At 41.2% G+C, this 23,009-nt stretch overlaps 2 protein-coding genes across 3 annotated transcripts in view; one reads left to right on the top strand and one right to left on the bottom strand.

The window, feature by feature from the left end:
- The window catches only part of angptl4 (angiopoietin-like 4), a 128,741-nt gene extending 127,045 nt beyond the window's left edge, over window positions 1–1,696 (bottom strand). Inside the window, exon 1 of the mRNA XM_072441886.1 lies at window positions 1,685–1,696. The gene's annotated coding sequence lies outside the window, so the exon portion shown is untranslated. The remainder of the gene's footprint in view (window positions 1–1,684) is intronic.
- The window catches only part of kcnn1a (potassium intermediate/small conductance calcium-activated channel, subfamily N, member 1a), a 97,736-nt gene that overhangs the window by 8,778 nt on the left and 65,949 nt on the right, over window positions 1–23,009 (top strand). The gene's annotated exons all lie outside the window — the stretch shown is intronic.

The raw sequence follows: 23,009 nt of genomic DNA, 5'->3' as shown, positions 1-23,009 counted from the left end.
AGTAATACCCAGAACATTCCTCCAATGTCATTTTTCAAGGGACAGACATAGAAATGTTTAAATCCTTTAAAGGTGGTATGGACGATTTTTTTCAGCAAATTTTTTATCATATTTCCTCGTGGCGTGGATAAATCATTTGTCCTGCCACGTATCAATCATAAAACGCACCTATCGCTCACCTGCAGCCGCGTCAGGCTCGTCCCCACGTTTCCGCGTGCCTAAGCGCATGGATCTATCATAATATAGTTCCCTCAGTGTACGGGGCAAAATGAAGACGGAGAAAGACAGTTCGAGCTGACGCAGAAGTGGACAGAAATCTACGGGAGACGAGCGATGCGATGCGCTCCGTTGCGCTAATAAACAAATGCACGTGTGTGTTGTATCAGTCCGAACGGGGGTGCGCATGCGCACTTCCGCCTGCGTTCTCAAATCGCCGAAAAATCGTCCATATCGCCTTTAAATATGTATGTATTTTAATTGATGATGCAAATGTTGAACAAATAATTCAGAAATTAATTAATCTACTTAAACTACTTAAATCTACTTTTACTTCATATTACTTGATTCTTAAGAGTTCGCACAGACACTGGTAAAGGGGCATTATTCTGCTCCCGCAACATAAAAAAAAACTTTCGGAAAGTCTGGGGAAATAAATACTATATCTGGAAAAAAATACTATATTTTTTGTCTAATCAAATACCTATCCAGAGCAACACATTCCCTTTATCCCATATAAGGACGTCTACATATCAAGAAAGGACTAAATGTTCTTATACAAATACCCTGTCTACAATGCAATGTCATTTATTGCAGTGAATAGAAGAGAAATCAATCAATGTTTGTTTTTTCCAGTATGATTTATGCAGATATTTCTCTGATGGCTTGTATACAGTTCTTTAACTCGAGGATGGATGTCGACTGTGCAGCATTATTCTAAGGATTACAGTTGTGCGTCTGCGTTTCATTGGCGTTGGCTCGGTTCCTGGAAGAAAAAAGCATTTGAATCTCCGTACACTCCGTTTGGCCTTCGCAGTGCATTCATAATACTCATTCATCTTAGTCAAATGGTGTTTTACTGATGTGCAAGAGTTAGTGCAGCTTTAAAACTATAGCACACTGAGATATGTCTTTGTAATTCAAACATATACAAGTGGTTGAACAGTACCACAAAAAGATAGCGTCCAATTTCACATTTGTAAATCGGATAAAAACTCCAATAAGTAATGGAAGGGTAATAGACCTCCGTGCATTACACTTAAGGTTCAGAATGTTTGCTTTGACTATTAGGTGTACAATTAAAACACTTCCTGAATTATCACCTAATGACTAAAATTGTAAGATTACTCAAACGTGCGTGAATAAATCATATCACCACTTTAGGCAAAAATATAGTATTGGATCGTATAAATATTGGATTGAACATTGAGTATTTTATTTGAAAATATAAAAAATAAATAGTTGTCAACTTTTCATACCCCTTAAGTGCTGAAATTAACATAACAAATCTGCGGAAGTTGTTCCTGGATCACTACTTCCTGGATCACTACTTCCTGGATCACTACTTCCTGGATCACTACTCATGACATCACAAAGTGGGACCAAGTGTTTTGACCGGAGAGGAAGACACAGACTAAATACGCAGGATTTCTGAAACACGCTGTACATGAATGAAACAAAACACAACTTTTGAATGAGAAAATAACTTAACACGACAGTTAGTATACCACAATACAGGCCCTTTAAATCTCATTTGTAACCTGCTGCTTACATCCCTGCTTTGCTTCCAGGTTAAGTTTATGTTAGCTTTGTGGCCCGTGCACTCGGCTGTAGGCGTGTCGAGTTGCCGGCGTGTCTCGTCTGAGTGCGTCCACACAGCAGAACAAGCCGCGCTGGATTGAATTACTCTCCGTCCAGTGGAACACAAAGGCGGGAGAAAGCGTGTCGGGGCTTTCCTTAACGTCTCACTGCATGTGCCCACGTCTTCACAAAGCACTTTGGGACCCGCCTGTTGGACCTCTCATGATGTTTCTATTCACTAATGTGTGTACACGTGAACAATATCAGCTTTTTCTTTGTGAGTGTGTGTGTCTCTGTGTCATGTGACAAGCCATGGCTCTGGCAGGGAAAAAAATCCATACTACTATTACAGACATGTATTATGCAAATTTTACTTCTGTGAGCTTTTAATCATGTTATAAGGATTAATGGAAAAAAAAACTAAACAATGATATGCCCCTTTTGAAGTAGCAAAGAACCAGTTCAGCAGTTTAACAGGAAGTCAGTAGACCAGTGTTCTTGCAGAGCGTAGCTCACAAGAGCAGAGCCCTGCAGTGGTCACTGGCTTTGAAAGCTGCGTTTGCAAGACCACATGTTCACGGGGTACTAACCATTTAGGTGGGAAAGAAGCCTCCGCTGGGTTGGGGCACCCAGGAAAAATAAACTCCTAACAGAATAAATCCGGAGCACTGCAGCACCTCTGCCTCCTGTGCAGTGCTCCAAGGGCGGCTTGAGCAACATTACTTGTAATGCTTTGGAATTCTGACTGCTTTTGCACCGCAGTTGATGAAAATTCCATATTCATAATGCTAGCAGATGAAGATAAGATTTGCACACTGTGAAGGGATAGGAACTTGGGATGTAACAAGTCTCACAATATCAAGTGATTAATGCCCTGCCCATGCCCTGCCCATTTTTTTGCCGCAACAGCTAAGAAACAGGCAACATAGACCATGATATTTTGCCATGATATTTTGTCAAATCATATTTGTGATTAAGCTTTTTATATAATTATATCCTAAACTAGAGTTAATATACTGCACCGTGAAGGCATTTTGACTCTGGACTTCTGGGAGAGGAGGTTTAGAGCTTTGTTTCTCTCCTGTTGGACCTCACATGTTTCTACTCACTAATGCGTGTAGCAACTTGCTGTAACTGTTTTTCCCTCCGTGGCATCGTGTCGCGTGCCAAGCCTTCAGCCGCGATTCTTAGCTTAATAAATGACCACAACTCATTTATATGGTAATTCTTGGGCGATCTTAGCCAAGAGATGCCAGCCATATAATGTATCACGGCCGTGCATATGCTTTATGGCTAATTAGCTTATTGATCTGCGGCGGGCACGATCACAACATGGCAGTATGAGTAATGCAACGCTAAGCAGATATTTGTTGTGTATTACACTGCTGCTCCACTGTGCATCTCTGATAGTTACTGGACATGTCCAAGTGTGCTGCTGGGACCTGCTCATTGCACCTGTGTTATTAAGTAATTCAAGTGATGTTATGGTGAAATAGAACAAATGGAATGGAATCAAATTATATGTACCAGTTGTAGTTTGACAAAAGCAGACTGCCGTATTACCAAAGGGAAGTGGATGATTATTTTTTCATTTAAAATATCAATATATACTGTATTTTTAATCAGACTGAATTCATTATTTTTCATTTTACATCATTGTTGGTCTTGAGAGAAATGATGATGCAGATAATTTTCAAAGTAACATGTTCTCTTGTCTGTTCGCACATTTTCTTATAATTAGTCATTAGATATGACAAATACATAACTTTGACCGATAGTTGAATCTAGGATTCAGGAGGAGCAGTGTGCTTTTCGTCCTAGCTCTATACTGCCCAACCAGTCCACATATGCTCTGTGGATCTGGAGAAGGCTTTCGACCATGTCCCTCGGGGTGTCCTTTGGGGGGTGCTCCGGGAGTACGGGATCCGGGGCCCTTTGCTCAGGGCTGTCCGGTCCCTGTATGACCGGAGCAGGAGCAGTGTTCATTGCCGGCAGTAAGTCAGACCTGTTCCCAGTGCATGTTGGACTCCGCCAGGGCTGCCCTTTGTCACCGGTTCTGTTCATAGTTTTTATGGACAGAATTTCTTGGCACAGTCAAAGGTTGGAGGGTGTCCGGTTTGGGGACCACAGGATCTCATCTCTGCTGTTTGCAGATGATGTGGTCCTGATGGCTCCATCAAACCCGGACCTGCAAACGTGCACTGGGACGGTTTGCAGCCGAGTGTGAAGCGGCTGGGATGAGAATCAGCACCTCCAAATCCGAGGCCATGGTTCTCGACCGGAAAAAGGTGGCTTGCCCTCTCCAGGTGGGTGGGGTGTCCTTGCCCCAAGTGGAGGAGTTCAAGTATCTCGGGGTCTTGTTCACGAGTGAGGGAAGGATGGAACGTGAGATTGACAGGCGGATCGGTGCAGCGGCTGCAGTGATGCAGTCGCTGCATCGGACTGTTAGAAGGAGCTGAGTCGAAAGGCAAAGCTCTCGATTTACCGGTCAATCTACGTTCCTGCCCTCATCTGAGCTTTGGGTAATGACCGAAAGGGCAAGATCGCGGATACAAGCGGCCGAAATGAGTTTCCTCCCCTGGGTGGCTGGGCGCTCCTTTAGAGATAGGGGGAGGAGCTCCACATCAAGAGGAGCCAGCTGAGGTGGCTCGGGCACCTGTTCCGGAGCCTCCTGGGCTCCTCTAGGGAGGTGTTTCGGGCATGTCCCACCGGGAAGAGGCCCCGTGGGCTGGCCTGGGAATGCCTCGGGATCCCCCCGGAGGAGTTCGGTGAAGTGTCTGGGGAGAGGGAAGTCTGGGAGTCCCTACTTAGACTGCTGCCCCCGCAACCCGGCCCCAGATAAGCAGAAGAAGATGGATGGATGGAAATGCATAACTTCAATACATAGACATTACAGACAACTATTCACTCTCACATTCATTCACTAGGGCCAATGTAGATTTGCCAATATTACCTAACACATGCATGTCTTTGGACGGTGGGAGGAAGCTGGAGAACCCGCAGAGAACCAACAATAGCACGGGGAGAACATGTAGACTCCACCCAGAGAGATCATGTGATGTTGGTCTGGCCCAGGAACCCATGATCTCCTTCTTGGGAGGCAAGAGTGCTAACCACCTTTGCCACCTTGCACCCCAGTTATATACAACTGTATACAAGTAAAATATGTGCTGATAATGACATGAATACAAAAATCTACATCATAAACATATTGGACTCTGTTTATAAAACAAACCTATTGTAAAGACTGAAATTATATAGTTATAGCAAACAAATATGGCCGACTGGATCTATAAAACAAATCTTGTTTAAAAACCCACCAAAACACGCTAAACAACACCTATTTACTGATTTTGTGGTTCTGGGGTAGGATCCCGGACACCCTGGCAATGAATTTGACGCTTTGTGTCATGTAAAGTGGGCCACTCTATCCTCAACTCCCAGGCCCCCAGTCAGCCACTGCAATGAATCATGGGAAAATAACAACCTGACACAATCCCAGACACTTGATTATCTGTGATGGTGCACTATCAAAAGTGACAAATAAATAAATGTTAAGCAGCATAATTTTATGGAAACAACTGTAAAAGGCTATTGGTGCATGGTGCAGGAAGTGACAGGAAGGACTACGTGCGCAGGGCTTACGGTTCAGAATAAAACATGATATTAGCAATAGAAACACCTGTATTTGAATAGCTAGATAAGTTTAATGTCATTGTGGAACATCCCAGACAATAACAGGTAGCGGACTCTCTGCACCTTTAACATTGTGAAGATGTAGCTTCATGATACAATAACAACAACAACAACAACAACCTACATGTACAGTATATTTTCATTCTACTGATATTGTGTTAGGGATCATCTCAAAATAGGTTGAAGCTGAAAAGACTTAATTTTTTTCGGGTCTCTCTGGACCCCCTCCCCCCCAAAAGACTTAAGACTGACGTCACATAAAATTTTACGCATTGATAAAACGATAGTAGCTTGATAGACCCTGCTCACCTCTGGTGAACATCCCTGAACATCCTTTGGTAAGTTTATATTTAGAAGTTATAAACTCCAAATAATGTCACCTGTCGCGCATGCTTGTTTACTCAATCCACATGGTCCACGGGCCCTAGGGGCCCTACGGCACATCCCATTCAACCCAAACTGTGAGATGACCACATTGAGATAGTCCCAAGACGAAAAATATTAAGTCTTTTCAGCTTCAACCCATTTTGAGATGATCCCTTAGCTAACAGAATAATTTAGCCCATGTCGTTGTCGTAACAACACTGTTTACATGTCGCACATCACCCTGACTCACTGTGATGTTCTTGACAGTGATTGGCCGCACCTCTGAGGGCTGTGCAGGACATGTCACATGTACATATCTGTTTCATCAGTATTTGCTCACCCTCTCCTCCATCCTAACCCGCAGCTCTCTTCTCTTTGCCCTTGACGCTTCGTTGTGCTCTGAAATTTGCCTGTCTTGTTGGAGGAAAAACACATAAGTGCTTCTATATATGCCCCCCCATATCGTGTCCGCTCCCTTTGGCAAAATGTTCAAGATGGCCTCCTCCTCCTGCCCCTGCTCTTGCCCGGGGACATGCAGCACGCCGAGTGCTGGTGGTCTCCTGGGTTTTCATCGCATAGCTTCATACGTTGTACTCTTATGAAGCTAGGTTAGCGCTCTGCATTCCTCTGGCTGTGTACGCGGATAAACATTCACGGAAAGTCGAAGCTAATCGTCCCCACCTGATGTGGATAAACGGGGAATAAATTTAGCATAAATGGTGTTAACACTGATCACACATTACTATTGTGAAAAAATAAAAAGCAGATGGACAGAAATACGCAATAAAAGACCAATATATTGTAGCTTTTAATAAGAAATGTCGTGTAAAATTTGGTGAATGATTAAAGTGTGATGACTTCTGGATTTCCAACATTGAAAAGTCCGGACACAATGAACGTGAAATACAGTTTTCTGATGATTCAATGTGTAGCTCGAAACATGGGTCACGATATCCATACAATCTTTAAATATTAAGCCCCAGACAAACAAAAGCATTTGTTTCCTCCATTATGTTTATGGTTACTGTGTCTTTAGTTTTAGTTAATATTTAGTCAAATATTTGTTCCTAGTTTGAGTCTAGTTTGCTAATTTAGTCGAGTAAATCCAATATAGTTTTAGTCGACCAGATATGACACTTTCATATGATGAATTGGATTGCATTGCTTCATGGGACGTGTACTGACGCGTTCCTTGGACGTCCACTGTTGTCAAGAAGATTCCATTAACTTTTCACGTCCTACATCGTAGTCCATCACAGCTCTTACAGTACACTGAATAATGCATCTGAAGAAGTCCTGCCTAAACAGTCTGGCGGCAGTGGGCTGTAACATATCAGAAGAGCTTCTGAAAGACGTGTACAGAGGAGGATTAGGGATTGTGTAAGGTATGTTGTTGAAGGTTTATCTTGTGGGAGACATAACTGCCAATATTGATATGAAAAACAAGTTCTAAAGTAAAGTTATTCCTCACTTTCCTCGTGCATTCCTAGAATCCTAATTGCTAACCCAGATGAGTTCATAAACGCTTTTTACAACTTTCAGAGAGTTTTGCCATCACGGTAATGACCTAACAACAACTAGCAAGCCAACAACGCACTTCCTGATTTAGCAGAGAATAAAACGCATTATAATTCGTTCAGTTCAGTAGTTCAGATAGCACACAGCGGTCTCGTTTTGAGAGCTGCTTGTACAATATAATTTGTATTGGGACAAAACAAATGTTACTTTATTACATGAAAAACATAGTAGTGTAAAGCCCCTTAAGTAACCTGGCTCACGCCAGATGAATTCTCTGGATATCTGTTTCACAATCTGGTCGGGCTTGCACGGTTAGGTTTGAGCCCGGCAGCCTTGTGGCTGACCAATCATTGTAGTTTGGGCGGAAGTTAAAATGACGAACATAAAAAAAATGGCGACACTGACAGCCGTACTTAGGCCTATTTTAACAGATATATGGACTATTTTGTTTTTTAAAAACATGCTCATAAAAGCGCTTTGTCTATTTGAGGACGGAGAAGAAGTGAGTGCTTTTATTTATACTGGATTTAACAAGAGTTTGATTTCTCGGCTTGTTCCTGTTGTGACTATTTGACCAATCAGATTCAAATATTCATCATGACTTTACGCCTTTTACCGACTTTCGGTGAGAGCTTTTCCAGATTGATTGTGTAGAAGTCAATTCAGAGTGACACGCACATCAATATGGCAGAGCCAGGTTACCTGTAAAGTACACATACAATGCAAAATGTACTTTTTTCTCTCTCTTAACCATGTTCCAGTTGTTTAACTTCTTTCATGCTAGTTTGATGAATCCTGGTTAGAAATTCTTCTCCCCCTCTAACGTCAAAAACACTCGCACTCACATTTCCTCAATGACTGACGTTTTCTTTATCTGTGACGTAGCTCCATAAAGGATAACCAGACTCGTTCTGTTCATTGTGATGTATAAAATGAGATGTATTGTATATAGTTTGCACATTTCGTATTGTTTTAATTCTAAAAGCCTCCTATGGACAGGTGTTGAAAATGTGTATATTTTGCTATAACACTTAAAATATTGCATCTGGTTCGTCCAATGCTATGTCCATGTTAAATAAATAAAAAAATACAAATTTCTGCCAAAAATTCACATACTAAAACCAAGTTGCGTACTAAAACCAGGAAGTGGGTAAGCAGAAGCATAAGCAAACAGTATGGATTTTAAAATAGTGTCATTCCCTCTGCAGACAGTAGTTGGAGCCAGTGCTCAGTTACCCGTGCGTGTTCTAAATCTGTGGCAAAGTTGTATTGTTTGTTTAATTCTAAAACAGGAATTGCCAAAGTAAAGGTACTGAGGAGCATGTTTAAGGCTAATAATGCAAATAGTGCATCATATTTGTCCTTACACAAGGAGGATGAAGAACAGTTTTCTTTATGTTGGCTCAGCTGCATTGACACAAAGCAGATTGGCCCCTACCGTACCTACCCTACTGTGCCGGACTGAAAATGTTGTTTACATTTTGACAGAGCGCCGCGTGTAGCGGGTAGACTTCTGTTCCCAGAATGCTTTGCATACATGTTGTTGAGACTTCCGGTTCTGGAGTACCGTAAATCTAGACGTAGAGGGCCCCCTAGTGGCCTGGGGCCCCAGGCAATTGCCTGGTATGCCTAATGGGATGCAGCGCCTCTGCCTCTCTGATGCTACAAATGTGTACATTTTTATTTTTTAATGTCTATTACTGTCTGTCCAGCCTTTAATCATCAGTTCGGTCTGTGTCATTCATTTTTTTGTGATGGCCATTTTCCCTTGCCTGGCTCATGCCAGATTGATCTGTGTCTCACTCTGAATTGAGTTCTTCACATGAATCAATCTGGGAAGGCTCTCGGCAAAAGCCATCAGGATGTTAAAAAATACTTCACTCTGACTGCTCAAAGCATCACAACAGCAGAAGAAGCAGAACAATCTTACTTGTGTTAAATCCAGTGTTCAGAAAAGCACATTCCTCTTTCTCATCCACAAATGTACAAAGTGCCATTGTGTGCACGTTTTTGAAAAACAAAATAGTCCATATTTCTCCTAAAATAGGCCAAAGTTTGGCCACTGGCGTCGCCATGTTTGTTTTGGTTTGGGTTATTTTGAATTTCAAACCACCATGCTGCTCTGTGATTGGTTCCAGTCCCGCCTGTGGGCCCTAAATGCCATGTGATTGTCCCGTTTACCACTGGTGCGGCCTGCAAACAGATCAGCGGGAGAAAGGTTACATTTTCTCTGCATCCAAAAGTATATTCCAAAGGTATCCATTTATCTTCTCCACTTGCCTATATTTTAAATCTTCAGGAAAATAAGATAAAAACAGACAAAATCAAAATGTAAGTGGATCTTGTCAAAGGTGGTGCCACTCTTGTTCACACTTCTTCTGGTCAGTCGTGTTCTTTTGGCTCTCACTTTGACCTTTCATACTATTGTGAACAGAGCTGCTGTGGTGTGCAGATAATGTGCCACAGTAACATCATTACAGTGTGGCACCAGACCATGCTTTAGCTGTGCCAACATGAGAAAAGTCTAGAAGGTCAAAACATATCTCAAAATCCATCCAAGTGAGGCATGAATACACACAGACAAATGAGGGAGATGTGATGAAGAGTTGGTGGTGAAGAGGATGAGATAGAGCGACTGCGGAGGCTGATGCGTTCTGCTGCTGCATTGGAGAATGGAATGGAAGAAAGTTGTTGTTCTTTATGATAACTATGAACAAGTTATAGCCGCGTGTAACACTTTAGCTATGTACTTCAAAGTAAACAAAAGCTAGCTTGCCCCAAACATTCTAATATAGACACGCAGTTATAATAAAGGTGTGCTGACGGCCGAGATGCTCAAAACCAGTCCCATGATGATTTATAGACTAAAAAAGGCCCCGGAGACCTCAAGATCTCTATATTTGACGTCACAAATCTGGAAAATTTGGGAGTGTATTAGTGAGGCCGGCTCAGAGAAGCAGCAGGGAAGACGAGCTTGTAAACAGGATTATCGAAGTGTGAATTAAGCTTAATACAACTCCAGATATGTTTTTAATGATGGAAACATTGAATAACTTGGTTAAAAGTGTAATAACTTGGTCCCTTAATCCTGCTAGTAGGTTCTTCAACAGCCTATATTACATGTTTTTGCCATCAACTGTATAATTGTACTATTATACCTTAGGCAGTGACATTCGCTGCTTCTCTGTTGGTGGTTTCTATGGAGTCGAGGCCATCCAGCTGGTCCTATACCTCCATTAGCACACGCACACACACATACATATTGCTAACCACTCTGCCACTCCCTGCCCTCGTTTTTTAAGTACCATTTTCTCCTTTAACCCCTATACCCCCCACCTTTTCTTTGAGAGCACATTCCGATTGTTTCCGCTCCCCAGCCGTCTTTATCAGGCTGGAAAAATAAAGTTTTAAATAGAATCAATTTACACTAAAGGGCCCGCGGGGAGGAGGAGAACGGCATCACTTAATTTGATAAGTGAAAGAAGCTCGTAGCTCGGGGGCCGCACCACATATCTGCACATCTGTAGCATAAGAGAGGACATAAAGACTGGCGCACTGCTCTAGAGTCTAGACCAGCGTTTCTCAAACTGTGGTACATGTGCCATTGGTGGTACGCAAGGTTGTTTCAGTGGGACACAGACATTTTTGTGAAGTACTATTTCTAACTAAGAAATGGTTTAGCCCCAATCCAGCCCTAACATAGTCCTGTAATAGACCTGATTGAATACGTGTTGGTTCTCGAAAGCCAAATATTTACACTTACACTTACATGTACTTTAAAAATGTAAAGAACCACTGAGACCACACATGCACTGGGAGCCTCTCCCCGAACAGTGCTTTTTCTGGTACCTTTTTATTAGTTATTATCTAAAATTACAAAACAGAATCACAATCTTCATGAATTCCATTTAATACTATTTATTTGAGGAAAAACATTATTTTTATTCAAGTTAATGTGACACTCTCTTGTAACCTTCTATTTTTATCTCCCTGGACCCACCAGAAATTAAAACTGGCTATCCAATGAGAAATGTATGTGGTATTTTTTTTGTGTGCAATTTTCTTTGGTACCAGTTGTACTTTAACTTTTCTTTGGTACTGTACTAGTGCCTTTAAAACATTATATAAATAAAAAAATAAATGTATTATATGTATAAAATATTTAACACAAAATATAAAGATTAAATTCTCTTGTTAAATAAATATTTTTAAAAGTTGTTTAAAAAGCCATATTTTTATCTGTATACTGTATTATGGAAGTTAAATTATTATTTTTAATGCCACAGAAACAGATATTTCACATTCACATTATAACAGGTGTCACTGTGTGTGTTACATGCTAACAAATAGATTGGTACCATTTATTCGCATACTGTAATTCTGTTCTCAGGCAAGCAAGTTCAACCTACTTTCCTGTATATATATATATATGTATATGTATATGTGTATATATATATATATATATATATATATATATATATATATATATATATATATATATATATATATATATATATATATATATATTATATCAGTATAATCATGTGATTGGCAACAACTGGAGAAACGATTGGCCCAGAAACGCTGCCACATTTCTTCCAGTCAGTTCCAAAGGCAGCTGCGTCACAGGAGTAGCTTGGGGCTTACATCCAGGAGGTGTATAAAAAACCCTTTGAAACACTGATACTAGCTAATCCATATTCTAACGACACAGGAGGAGAATGCCAGTGTTGCCTGCCAGTGTTGCCTCTCTAACTGACTGTCCTCCCTTGGAGCGTAGCAGGGAGAAACCGCGAGTCAGATAAGGATATTCAATTAGCGCTGGGTTCCAGGCGCCTGTGCCGTGAAGGAGGAGGCGTACGCGCAGGCTAGCTAGCATATGGTCTCAGTCTCTCTCTGAGCGGCGGTGACACTGATATCAGATCGTATGTGTGTGTGTATACGTGCTTTTCCACTGTAGCGCCGTCCTCCTGTCTGCATGTCAAACACAAGCTGCTGGAGACGTGCATGCTTCAGTGGGAGCTTCCAGAATGCACAGCGAGGCGTGTTAGAGAGAAGGAGCGTGATTTTTTAGGGCCAGAACAGTAGTTAAATTGTTACAAGAGACTGCAGAGTTTTTGTGTTGAACACTTCATGAGCTTTGCTGTCAGCACATCCTTTAGTCCCATCTCATTTGTTTTAGTTTGACAATGTTTCAATTTAGGTGTATTCTAAATAAGTGTATATTTCTTGAGACAATGACTTTGTCCTGAGGGTTGTTACTCACCTCAAACAGCCCTGACACATGATCTGCTGGCCCTAACGGACCAGTCCTCCTGATAAACACACCGCACAAGGGCCTTGGTTTGTGCCATTTATTAGGATTATCTTTTAACATGTCAATGTGATTAAATTGTCCCTCTGGGATGAATAAAGTTGCATTGAATTAAATTGAAAAAGTAGGGTGAGTTAAAGGTTGAATGGACGATTTTTTGGGTCCAAATCTGAGTCTCATTTCCTCGTGGCGTGGACTGCCGATTAGTCCTGCCACGTGCCGCACGCTCACGCTGCAGGTGAGCGTGCGGTGCAGGTGTGTGTGCAGGTGTGTGTGCAGGTGTGTGTGCAGGTGAGCGTGCGGTGCAGGTGTCTATGCAGGTGTCTATGGGCATTGATCTATCATAATATAGTTCCCTCAGTGTACGGGACAAAATGAAGACGGAGAAAGACTGTTCGAGCTGACTCAGAAGAAGAGATCTACGGGAGACGAGAGATGCGATGGGATCCGTCGCGCTGATAAACAAATGCACGTGTGTGTTGTATCAGTCCGCACGGGGGAGTGTGCATGCGCACTTCCACCTGAGTTCTCAAATCGCCGAAAGATTGTCCATTGCGCCTTTAATAGGACAATTCTCAATTATTGATTATGGAAAAAATAATGATCCCGATTACACAAACCGACTACATGCTAAATTTACTTTTTTTTAGCTTTTAACCATGTTATTGTTCAATCATCAGAAACATTCCTGGAGTTGTATTTAGCATCATTAACACTTGTTTGATGAACCCTGTTTGAAATTTGGAGGTCACCTGTGCTGTTTCAGTTCTTAAATCCTTGGTAAAATTGTTTTGAGCATTTCTGCCTCAAACCAGGCAGTGCATAAAATCATGTATGCTTTCAGCTTTCTGAAATAAAATGCCAAAGCAGATCTACTCTAGAGCAAAGGCCAATAATAATAATACAAAGAATGCATGATTTGTGTCGAACTGAACGTCTTACTGAACGTCTTTGTAATTCCCTGTGATGGTTAAATATGTATTTTCGGGGTGTTTGAAGTGTCTGCCATCGCCCCCTGCTGTCTTTCGGCAGAAAACCAGTCGACACCATTTGCTGACAGCGACCTGAAGACAACTCTCCTGAGAAACCCTGGCTCTTCTTTTTATGTTTGGCAATGTTAAATGTTTGTATGTGATTATACGGTCTTATTATGATAAAGAAAGCTTTTTCGTCTTTTTTCTGACAATGTATTTTCACAAGGGAGGTGCAGGGGGAGCACTATCACCAAAGTGACTTAGTCTGCTTTAAATCGAAAGTTTGAGATGTATATCACAAAGTAGTCATGAATACATTCTACAAGTAAAAGTTACAACCAGCAGACATATTTTCTCTTACAGATGCATGTGTGTGTATAATTGTTTAAGCTTGATTATGAAAAAGTTTATTTTAAATGTACCATACTTTTCGGGCTATACTGCGCTCTTTAATAAAAGCTGCGCACTTGAAATTTACAAAGAAAATAGAACTTGAACTTGGGCCGCATCTGTCATAAACTGCAGGTGCCCACGTTGTAACATGATATATTTACACACAAATAAACGCGGTAGAGATGCGTCTTTTGAACCGGGGTTCTTGCGGTGCACCTGTGGTGCACCTGTGGTGCACCTGCGGTCCGCTGCACTGCGGGACTGATTAGACTAATTTCTCAGTGAATATGAGTTGGATTGTAATAAAACACAAGCATTTTGAAGTTTAACTTCTGCCCTTGATGACTGTGTGAGCTGATTTACCCGTATATGTGTCTTCACATCTGGTTCATCTGCTCCTGAGCTTGTGCTTATCAAGTGAGTGTTACGTTGTAACATGAGATATTTACACAGAAATATAATCCATGGTAGTGATGCAGGGTTGTCTTTTGACCCATGAGTCAGGTCATGCCAAGAAAGTCTCATTTCAATGCGGAAGGTTCTAAACTGCAGATCCGCATATCGCATGTGCTCGATCTGCGCGTCTAGATTCTGTTCCTCATTAGACTAATTTCTCAGTGAATATGAGTCTGATTGTAATAAAACATGCAGCGTTAAGCGAAGCTTAAAATATAGAAAACACGATGTGTCACCTGAAGAGTGCTTCCACTGTCCACTGACGTCTTCTCCTACATTGTGTCAAACGCTTGTGCTTCCTGCTAGATTGCCCCCGGTGGCCGTTAGCCAGTAAAATTTATAAATTAGACACACGTTGTAATTATTGCACGGTTCAAAGGGTGGGAAGAAAGTAGCGGCTTAAAGTCCAAAAAGTACGGTACTTTTTACAGAAAGTTTCAGACATCTGATCCAAATCCAAAATATTTGTCTTCTTTGTCATCACACATATAGAAGGTATTTGAATGTGGGATGGTCAGCAACATGAAAGAGTAGATTTATTATTTAATTTGATCTATAATTGCAGTTTTTCCTCTTTATTTTAGCTCTTCTATTTTCATAGGTTGACAAATAATTATCCTTGCTTCCACTTATATTACAATAGCATAGCATTTAGCTGAAAGCCATATAAACGTACAATGTCAGGCCAAACCGACTCACTGTATTATATTTATGACTTGTACAGTACTTGGAGCTTTCCACCAATGATTTAAAAACAAACTCCGCCTTGACCTGAAATCACCAGCCATTAAGAAACATTAGCCTTATCCGAGCTAGCGTTTAAGCTGAAATATTGTACATTGCACCTCGGAATATGACACATTAAGATGAAAATTCCTGAAAATGTTCATCCCCTTCTATTATAAATTTCACCCGGGGCATTTCGAGCCAACTCTCCAGGCAGTCAATCTTTACCGAGTTTGTTTTGCCATTGATCTGTCCCACGCTATACGTTGTCCTGCCTTCTCTCTTTCTCGTCTTTCCAATATTGATGTCCTCCTTTCTCCTCCGGGAGAAGAAAAGAGCGGCGCCAGGTCCGGAATTTACAACCCGCTTGTTTTCAAATGACTCGCAATCACTCGGCAATCAAAATACAAGTCGGGTGGAATGATGGAGTTGGATTTCGGGATGAGTGGCTGCAGAGGATTCCCGAGTGTTTTTGGGAATGGTGATGGTTATGGAGCTTGGAGGAGCAATAAAGCAGCAGGAGGGTATATAGCGGAGGGGGAGGGGTTGGGGAGGTTGATGAGGCGCTATGGGAACTGTCACGTAATGAAGATGAGTTGGCCATTTGTGTCCATCCCATAATGCTTCTGTGTTTTGGATGATTGCACATGCGTTCAACAAATACGGGGCCTGCAAGAGGTGATGTCTATTTTAGCTTGCCGAAAAGGACAGATATATTAAGCTTGTTGAGATCCTCGAGGCTAATTGTAACTACAGGTCCTATATTTCGAATCATTCATCCTTAAGGCGAGACACTGCAGGCAAAACCAATCTATTCAATGTATTCTCAATATTTAAGCTTTCATGTGGAAACAACTCGATTGTCCATTTTGTACCTACAGTTGTTTATTATTTCAATCAACTTTCATCCATAGAAGGGACTAACTTCAAAGGCTTAACGATCAGCACTCACACACACCAAACTTTACGGATCAAAAGGATTTGTTTATCTACAGTAAGTCTAGGCTTAATTTAAAAGTTTTAATCCAAAAATGGCAAAAAAATAATTTTCATGCCAAATATTTTACTAAAAAAACTAAATAAGATATCCCCTTGCTGAGATTGTAACAGACATAAACAGATCCATCATTTATACTTTGAACCATTATGTCAAATCAGTGCTCCGTTAAATCACCACCAAAGCGCGCTCAAAGTCAGTCAGAGAATTGACAGACACAAAAGAAAACACAGGGAAAAGATAGTAGCACTGCTCGCACATACTCTGCGCACATGAAAATATATGTAGCAGAAAAAAAAAATCACCATAAACGTAGTAACAATAAGGGGACAATAAGGACAGGTATGATTTGTTCTTTGTTTGTTGAACTTCAAAATGCTGTGTGTTTTATCACAATCCAACTCATATTCACTGAGATATTAGTCTAAATTGTCCGCGAGACCCCCGGTTGAAAAGAAGCATCATTCACCGCATTTATTGATGTGTAAATATCTCATGTTACAACGTGGGCACTTGCGGTTTATTGTCAGGTCCAGCCCGAATATGGACAAGTTCTATTTTCTTCAGGAGCGCTGTACTGTATAGCACAAAAAGGACAGTAATTGTTGTACCATTTTTCAATGTAACACAGTGAGTGACAGGTGTCCAGCCAATGATACAACAGGGTTTACTTACACTACGCAGCCAATCATAGCATTGATAGTGCTTGCATATGTGCCCTGCCTATACGCACCATGCAGGTTAGTTAGTTAGTTAACAATAATGCGGCGGAGTTAAGAGCCACAACTGGACCACAGCCAGGCCAAAGCAGGACTCTCATATATAACATACTATACATCTCATGAACAACATGATTTTTGTATTTTTCATTTTAGGTGGACCAAATTGCTTATAATAAAAGTAAACTATTGAACATTGCTGCTGTAATTTGATTATTTTAATAAGCCATGTAACTTGCTATGATCCAAGGTTTTGAACAGGCGTGATACTGGTGTGTGGCCACAGCGTGCACATCTGATGTTGCTCACAGTGGTCCTCAGTGTGCCCAGGGAGCTTGTGTGTTTGCCCAGACACATGAAAAATTAGAGGGAACATTGATCTAGACACTGTTGCGCTGTGTTCATTCCTGTCCGTAGTGGTCAGCACTTTTACAGCTCATCGACACAATGTACAATAAAACATTGAAATAATTGTCTACTAATTCAGTTATCAAATAATCGTTAATCATAAGAATACTTGCTGAACTAATCGACTCATTAGTTGCAGCTCTTCATGTAGTCATAGTCAAGTCAAGTCACAGCGAATGAATTTAGAATGTAGATCCTAAATGAGCCTTTACTTTAATGAAACGAGAAACAAGAGTGCTTAAGCACTGCTGACAGTGGTATGAAATAAATTCTCAAGTTCTTTGCTTTAAAAACTCAGAGGAGCTCGTGGATTAAGACATGATGATGTAGAGCAGAGAGGGACTGATGCTTTTAGGGGACTGAATATGCAATATTACTCCTGGTGTTTATTATAACAATACATGCTTTTTATTTTTCATAGAGGCTAATCTCTACTTCCCTGCATTGTCTCGACTGTGTTGTTCAAGGTCAATTTAATTTTGCTATAACATTCACAGATTAATTCAATACAATTCGCTCTAAGATCATATTCTCAGGAGTCCCCATCCCTCTAGGTCCAGCTCTGTGGTCAGCAGTTCAAAAATAACATGCCACATCATCCTACACCTGACCATACTCGATTCACTAATGACTTGTTTGTCCAAAATGAAACACCTGAGCCTCTGTAAGCCCCTCCTTCTAAGCCTCTTATCGCTTCTCTGATTGGCTCAAATCTGTCACTAGTCAAAAATCTTACTCATTTCCTTCACTCTGGTTGGAATTAGTTGCTAATCTAGGCCATTAGGTGTACGGAGATAGCGCAGAGTGGTTTGGTCTCTATGGGGAGGCAGGGCGCTGGAACAAGCCCGTGGTAATGTGGCATTGTTAGCGCACAGCGTAATTATACAGCAGCAAGGTTACAGCATGTACCGAACAAGAGGAGTACGTTAAAAATGTGCTCGTGAGGAAAAGGTGGTTGGAGGTTTCGAGTAGATGTGGGGGGGGGGTACTTTTCCTTTGGGACGGCCCGCTGCCTCGTTTAGGAAAAAAATAATTTCACCAAATTAGCAAGAGAGATGGTGCAGGCCTAATATGTAGATCAGAGCGAAAATATGGAGCGATTGGAATGGAGCTGTAAGTAGACCGCTGATAACAACTATAAGAGAGTTTAAAGTTTGTAGGGAGTCAAAGTGGTGTTGTTTACGCTGTAGTAGTAATAATATGTGATTATATTTATACAGTGCTTGTTTGGATACTCAAACATGCTAGTTAATGTATGAGTTGTAGTTGCAGTTGTAGTTTGTTTGGAGGCTGCAGGTGAGCGGTAGGTGCGTTTTATGATTGATACGTGGCAGGACTAATCGGCAGTCAACGCCACGAGGAAATGAGACTCAGATTTGGGCAGAAAAATCATCCATTACGCCTTTAATGTAGTTAACACAGTTGTTGATGTCATTGGAGTAGTAGTAGAAGTATTAGTAGTAGTTAATGTGGCTGTAGTAGTTAACTAGTTGCAGTAGTAGTAATAGTAGGATCAATATTACAAAAATATTGATTAAAAATGTATTAAACAAAATGTTTAAACATATTTAAAATACATTGTTTAAATTTGTGGTTTTCAGCACATGCATCACATTTTTAGACCAGTTGAAGCTGGGTAGTAAAGCAGTTTCTATGCATTGTATTACAAAATTCAACTGGTATTCGATATTGGATCAATACTTGCTGTAGTATTGGTATCACCGCATCACTAGTAATACTAGACATACAGTAGTTTAATCAGTAGATATAGAAGCACTCTTCTAGTAGTTGCAATTGTGATTCATTTTACAATCTATATGTTCTATTTTTAATTTTTTTTTCCCATTGCCCTGCTCCATTTTCAATCATTGATGTGGTGATTTGTTTTTGATTCTGTCGTAACCATAGTAACTCTGTAGCTAGTACATATTAATTAATTTATCATGTTTTATAATCTAACAATGTATAGGGTAGTTCTTGGTTGCCCTCTACAAGTATGGAATTCTGCATTTTCTTGGGCTTGTACTTCTTGTGTTATTTGCAACATGGTGCTAACAAGTAGATGTTTAAGGAGGCAATGCAAGTGGAGACTTGAAACTTGAAATAACCTCACTTTCATCTATGTTTTTGAAATCCAAATATATTACACCATAGCTGATTTAGCACATGGTTGAAGACCAATTTGGTGAGAAGACGTTTTCTGTTCACCTTACTGTAATGTTGCTTATACTACAATTCTACCCACAACTCCTTGCATCTCTAATTTTGTTCAATATTTGTTCTACTTGAACGTTGTCTGTTTGGATTCCCTGGTGACCCAGCTAATTCAGCTCCACTCAGCCACCCAGATGCAGCAGAGGCAGGACCCATGCACGAGTCATAAAAGCTCTATAAATCGCGACAACACTTAAAAATCTGGCAGAGTTGTGCACGGCAGTAGCCTTGGGAAAGCCATAACCTTTACTGAAGCGAAAAACTAGACTTGAAATTTAGTAGTTGTAGTGAAAACTCCCTAATGCTAGCTTTAGCAAACTGACAACCGCTAAAGACCGTGGTTACTGTCCTGCTATCAATCATGGCAAAGAAGTAGACAGAGTTTCTGTAGGCTGGTGAAATCATTAGGTTGTTGGTGGTAAGCAGTTGGTGGCGAGTCGAAGTTTAAGTACTGGATGGGATGGGTTCTAGGTGTAAGAGTTCCTGAGGATCAGGAGTTTAGTATATTGTGGGTTCACTGTGTTAAACAAATATTATAATTCAGGATCATTCTCTTGATTTGAGCTGAGTTCCACTACCATATTTTCCGCATGAAAAGGCGCACTGAATTATAACGTGCACTGTCAATAAATGGTCTATTTTGGATAATTGTTCAGATATAAAGCGCACCGGACTATAAAGCGCATTAAGCGAAACAAAGCAGACAGATAAGTCAGTCAGTTGAGCTTTATTAAATGCGTTCAGCTCATTCAGATCAACATTGTTCAAACGTTAATGAGCGTATTTACAACAACTCCCAGGCTTCTAGCGAGTTCTAATGCGTAAAAAAACACTGATACCACTAAGAGAGCATATTCACAACAACTCCCAGCCTCTAAAAGACATGTTAGCGTATTCACAACAACTCTCAAACTTGCTCAGTTATAACACGTAAAATATTTTTTTTCTGTTCATTCTGCGTCCACAAATCCCTCAAATTCCTAATCTTCAGTGTCCAAATTTAACAGTAATGGCCGTTCCACACCGCCGCGGCTGAAGCGTCCAGTTTACATTCAAAGTCTTTGGTAAACGCACGTTGAGCACGTAGTGCGTTATCCGCAGCGCGATTTCTTCGTTTTTGCTTTGAGCGCGCGTATGAGCCGGCCGAGGCAACGAAAACGGCTTACGCGACGCGTTCAGATATGTTGAGGTCTCTGCTGCTGAAGCGTAGCAGCCGCCGCAGCAGCCAATCAGAGCTGACGCTCCAGTGACGTACGTACATATTGCCCCTCGCATTTCCGGTATTCCCCGTGGAATTCCCCAAGAAGCGCCACTTTTTCCTTGCTCGTCAACAATGGCAGACAAAAGACTGATTGTGGCTGTTTGTGGGAGAAAGGAGCTGTAAGATGTATTCACGGTGGAATACAGAGACAGAAACAAGCCCGGCGCCTCCGTGTGAGAGTTTTGAAAACCAAAAACGCTCTCGATATCCGCCATTTTACACAATGAACAAACAACTCCACTGCTCATGCGACAACACCTCTACTGCGCATGTGCGCAGACAGCTCAAGCGCCGCACTGTGTACAGTGGCCGGGGCGTCGATAGCGCGCGTCCGGTGCGTAAACCTTTCAAATGTACACACACTCAAATTCTGCGTCCGGCGCGATTAGGCCGCGGCGGTCTGTATGTAGCTTTAGGCTGGATGCCGCCGTGTACATCCTGCATCCCCGGATCCATCGCGTCATTATCCGAGTGTCGCCACTGTAACCTTCTGATGATTCCGGCCTTCGTGAAAGCTCGGACTACAGTTGAGACTGATAGTTTAGCCCAGAGTTTAAAGTCCGCGTTGTAAGCATATCTCTTGGCAGGAGCCATCTTGGGGTCCTTAATCGCGGTAGACTACTGTTCCCAGAATGCTTTGCATAGATGTTGTTGGGACTTCCGGTTAATGAGTACCGTAAACGTGCTTCTGAGTCTCTTATGTCCCGAGTCTTGTTCATACACCGTGTACCACACAAAATCGCTTCAAGGTCAGTAAGCACAACCAGAAAAAATCCATATATTAAGCACACTGGATTATAAAGCGCACTGACAGTTTTTGAGGAAATTAAAGGCTTTTTAGTGCGCCTTTATAGTGCGGAAAGTACGGTATATTTCTTGTTTTACTTGACACATATGCAATTATTGAAGCAGAATTTACACTTTGGTGGAAGACAGCTGCCTGTTTTTGTTCCTGTTTTTGTTACTTGGCAATGATTCAAGGTATGGTATATATTAGATAGTTAATGTTCAGACAATGCATATGGAAAGCCATTTAGCCCTCTTTATTAAGAAGGCTCTAACTTTAGCTTTCACTGTAACAAATTGGCTGGAATACAACGTGCATGGATTTTTGTGACATTACAGCTAGCTAACTAGTTTGCATATTTTTTCCACGATGTTACTGCATTTCACATCAACATATTGTTCGTGTGTAGTAGGCAAGCGGATGTAGGCTGTCAACAGAGAGCGCGGGCGGATGCTATGCTAGCTCATGCACACCGTTTGCAGACGTAGGCTTTATGTCGTCTGAATAAATGCATAAGATCTGTCCCGTACCCAGGCACGGTGGGTCCTCCTTTGCATTTCACACTCTTTTCCTGACAACTGCCTGACACACCGCGGCTGCCGTTTTGTCAAGAACTTCGGTGAAACCTGCAGTGGATTAATGAGCGAGGTGGTAGTTGGAATAGTGTGCGTTTGGGTGGTGGAGGTTATGTAATGTAATTAATTATTCAAATTGAAAACAAATACATGCTCAAATATGAAATTCAAATTGTTGTTTGTGTCATTGATCACTTTTGTTGTTGCAAAATCTTTGTAATGTACATTATGTTTTGGGCAGTTGAAGTAGTAACGCAAATAGAAGTTTTGAGTTTTTTTTCATTTCAAGACAAAAAAAGGTTGAATTTGTTTTAAAAAATATGTAAATCTATTTAAAGGGACGATAGTTTAAATGTATGTAAAAGATCATTATATGCTTAATTTGGGACATTTTACAACAATTAGAGCAGGGCTAACACAGGGCTAAAGCTACCTCTTACCGAGCTTAACAAAAGCCACAATAGCTGTGTTCCAATTCAGGGGCTGCATTCTCCAAAGGCTACATTTGAAGACTGGTTGAATCACTTCCTTTGTAACTAGATTGTCCCATTTCACACAACCCACAAATACGGCCGACAAATATGGCCCACGTTTGGAAACCTGGCGTGAATGAAGGACACATCTGAGCACACTTCGCAGCCTTATATATCCCATCATGTGCTGGGCGGCACTAGTCAGAGCTTTTGAAAACAGATGGAGCAAAACAGCTCGTCAAAACATGTAAGTAAACGATTTAAACTTACTTGTAACACACTACACAAACCATCAAACCCCAACAATTCCAGCCAGGGCTTTTGAGGAGGAAAGA

The sequence above is a fragment of the Eucyclogobius newberryi genome, unplaced genomic scaffold (genome assembly GCF_026437365.1).
Source record: "Eucyclogobius newberryi isolate DKJ021-1_F unplaced genomic scaffold, fEucNew1.0.hap1 SCAF_12, whole genome shotgun sequence".
Classification (NCBI taxonomy): domain Eukaryota; kingdom Metazoa; phylum Chordata; class Actinopteri; order Gobiiformes; family Gobiidae; genus Eucyclogobius; species Eucyclogobius newberryi.
This window is presented reverse-complemented; position numbering and strand designations above follow the sequence as displayed.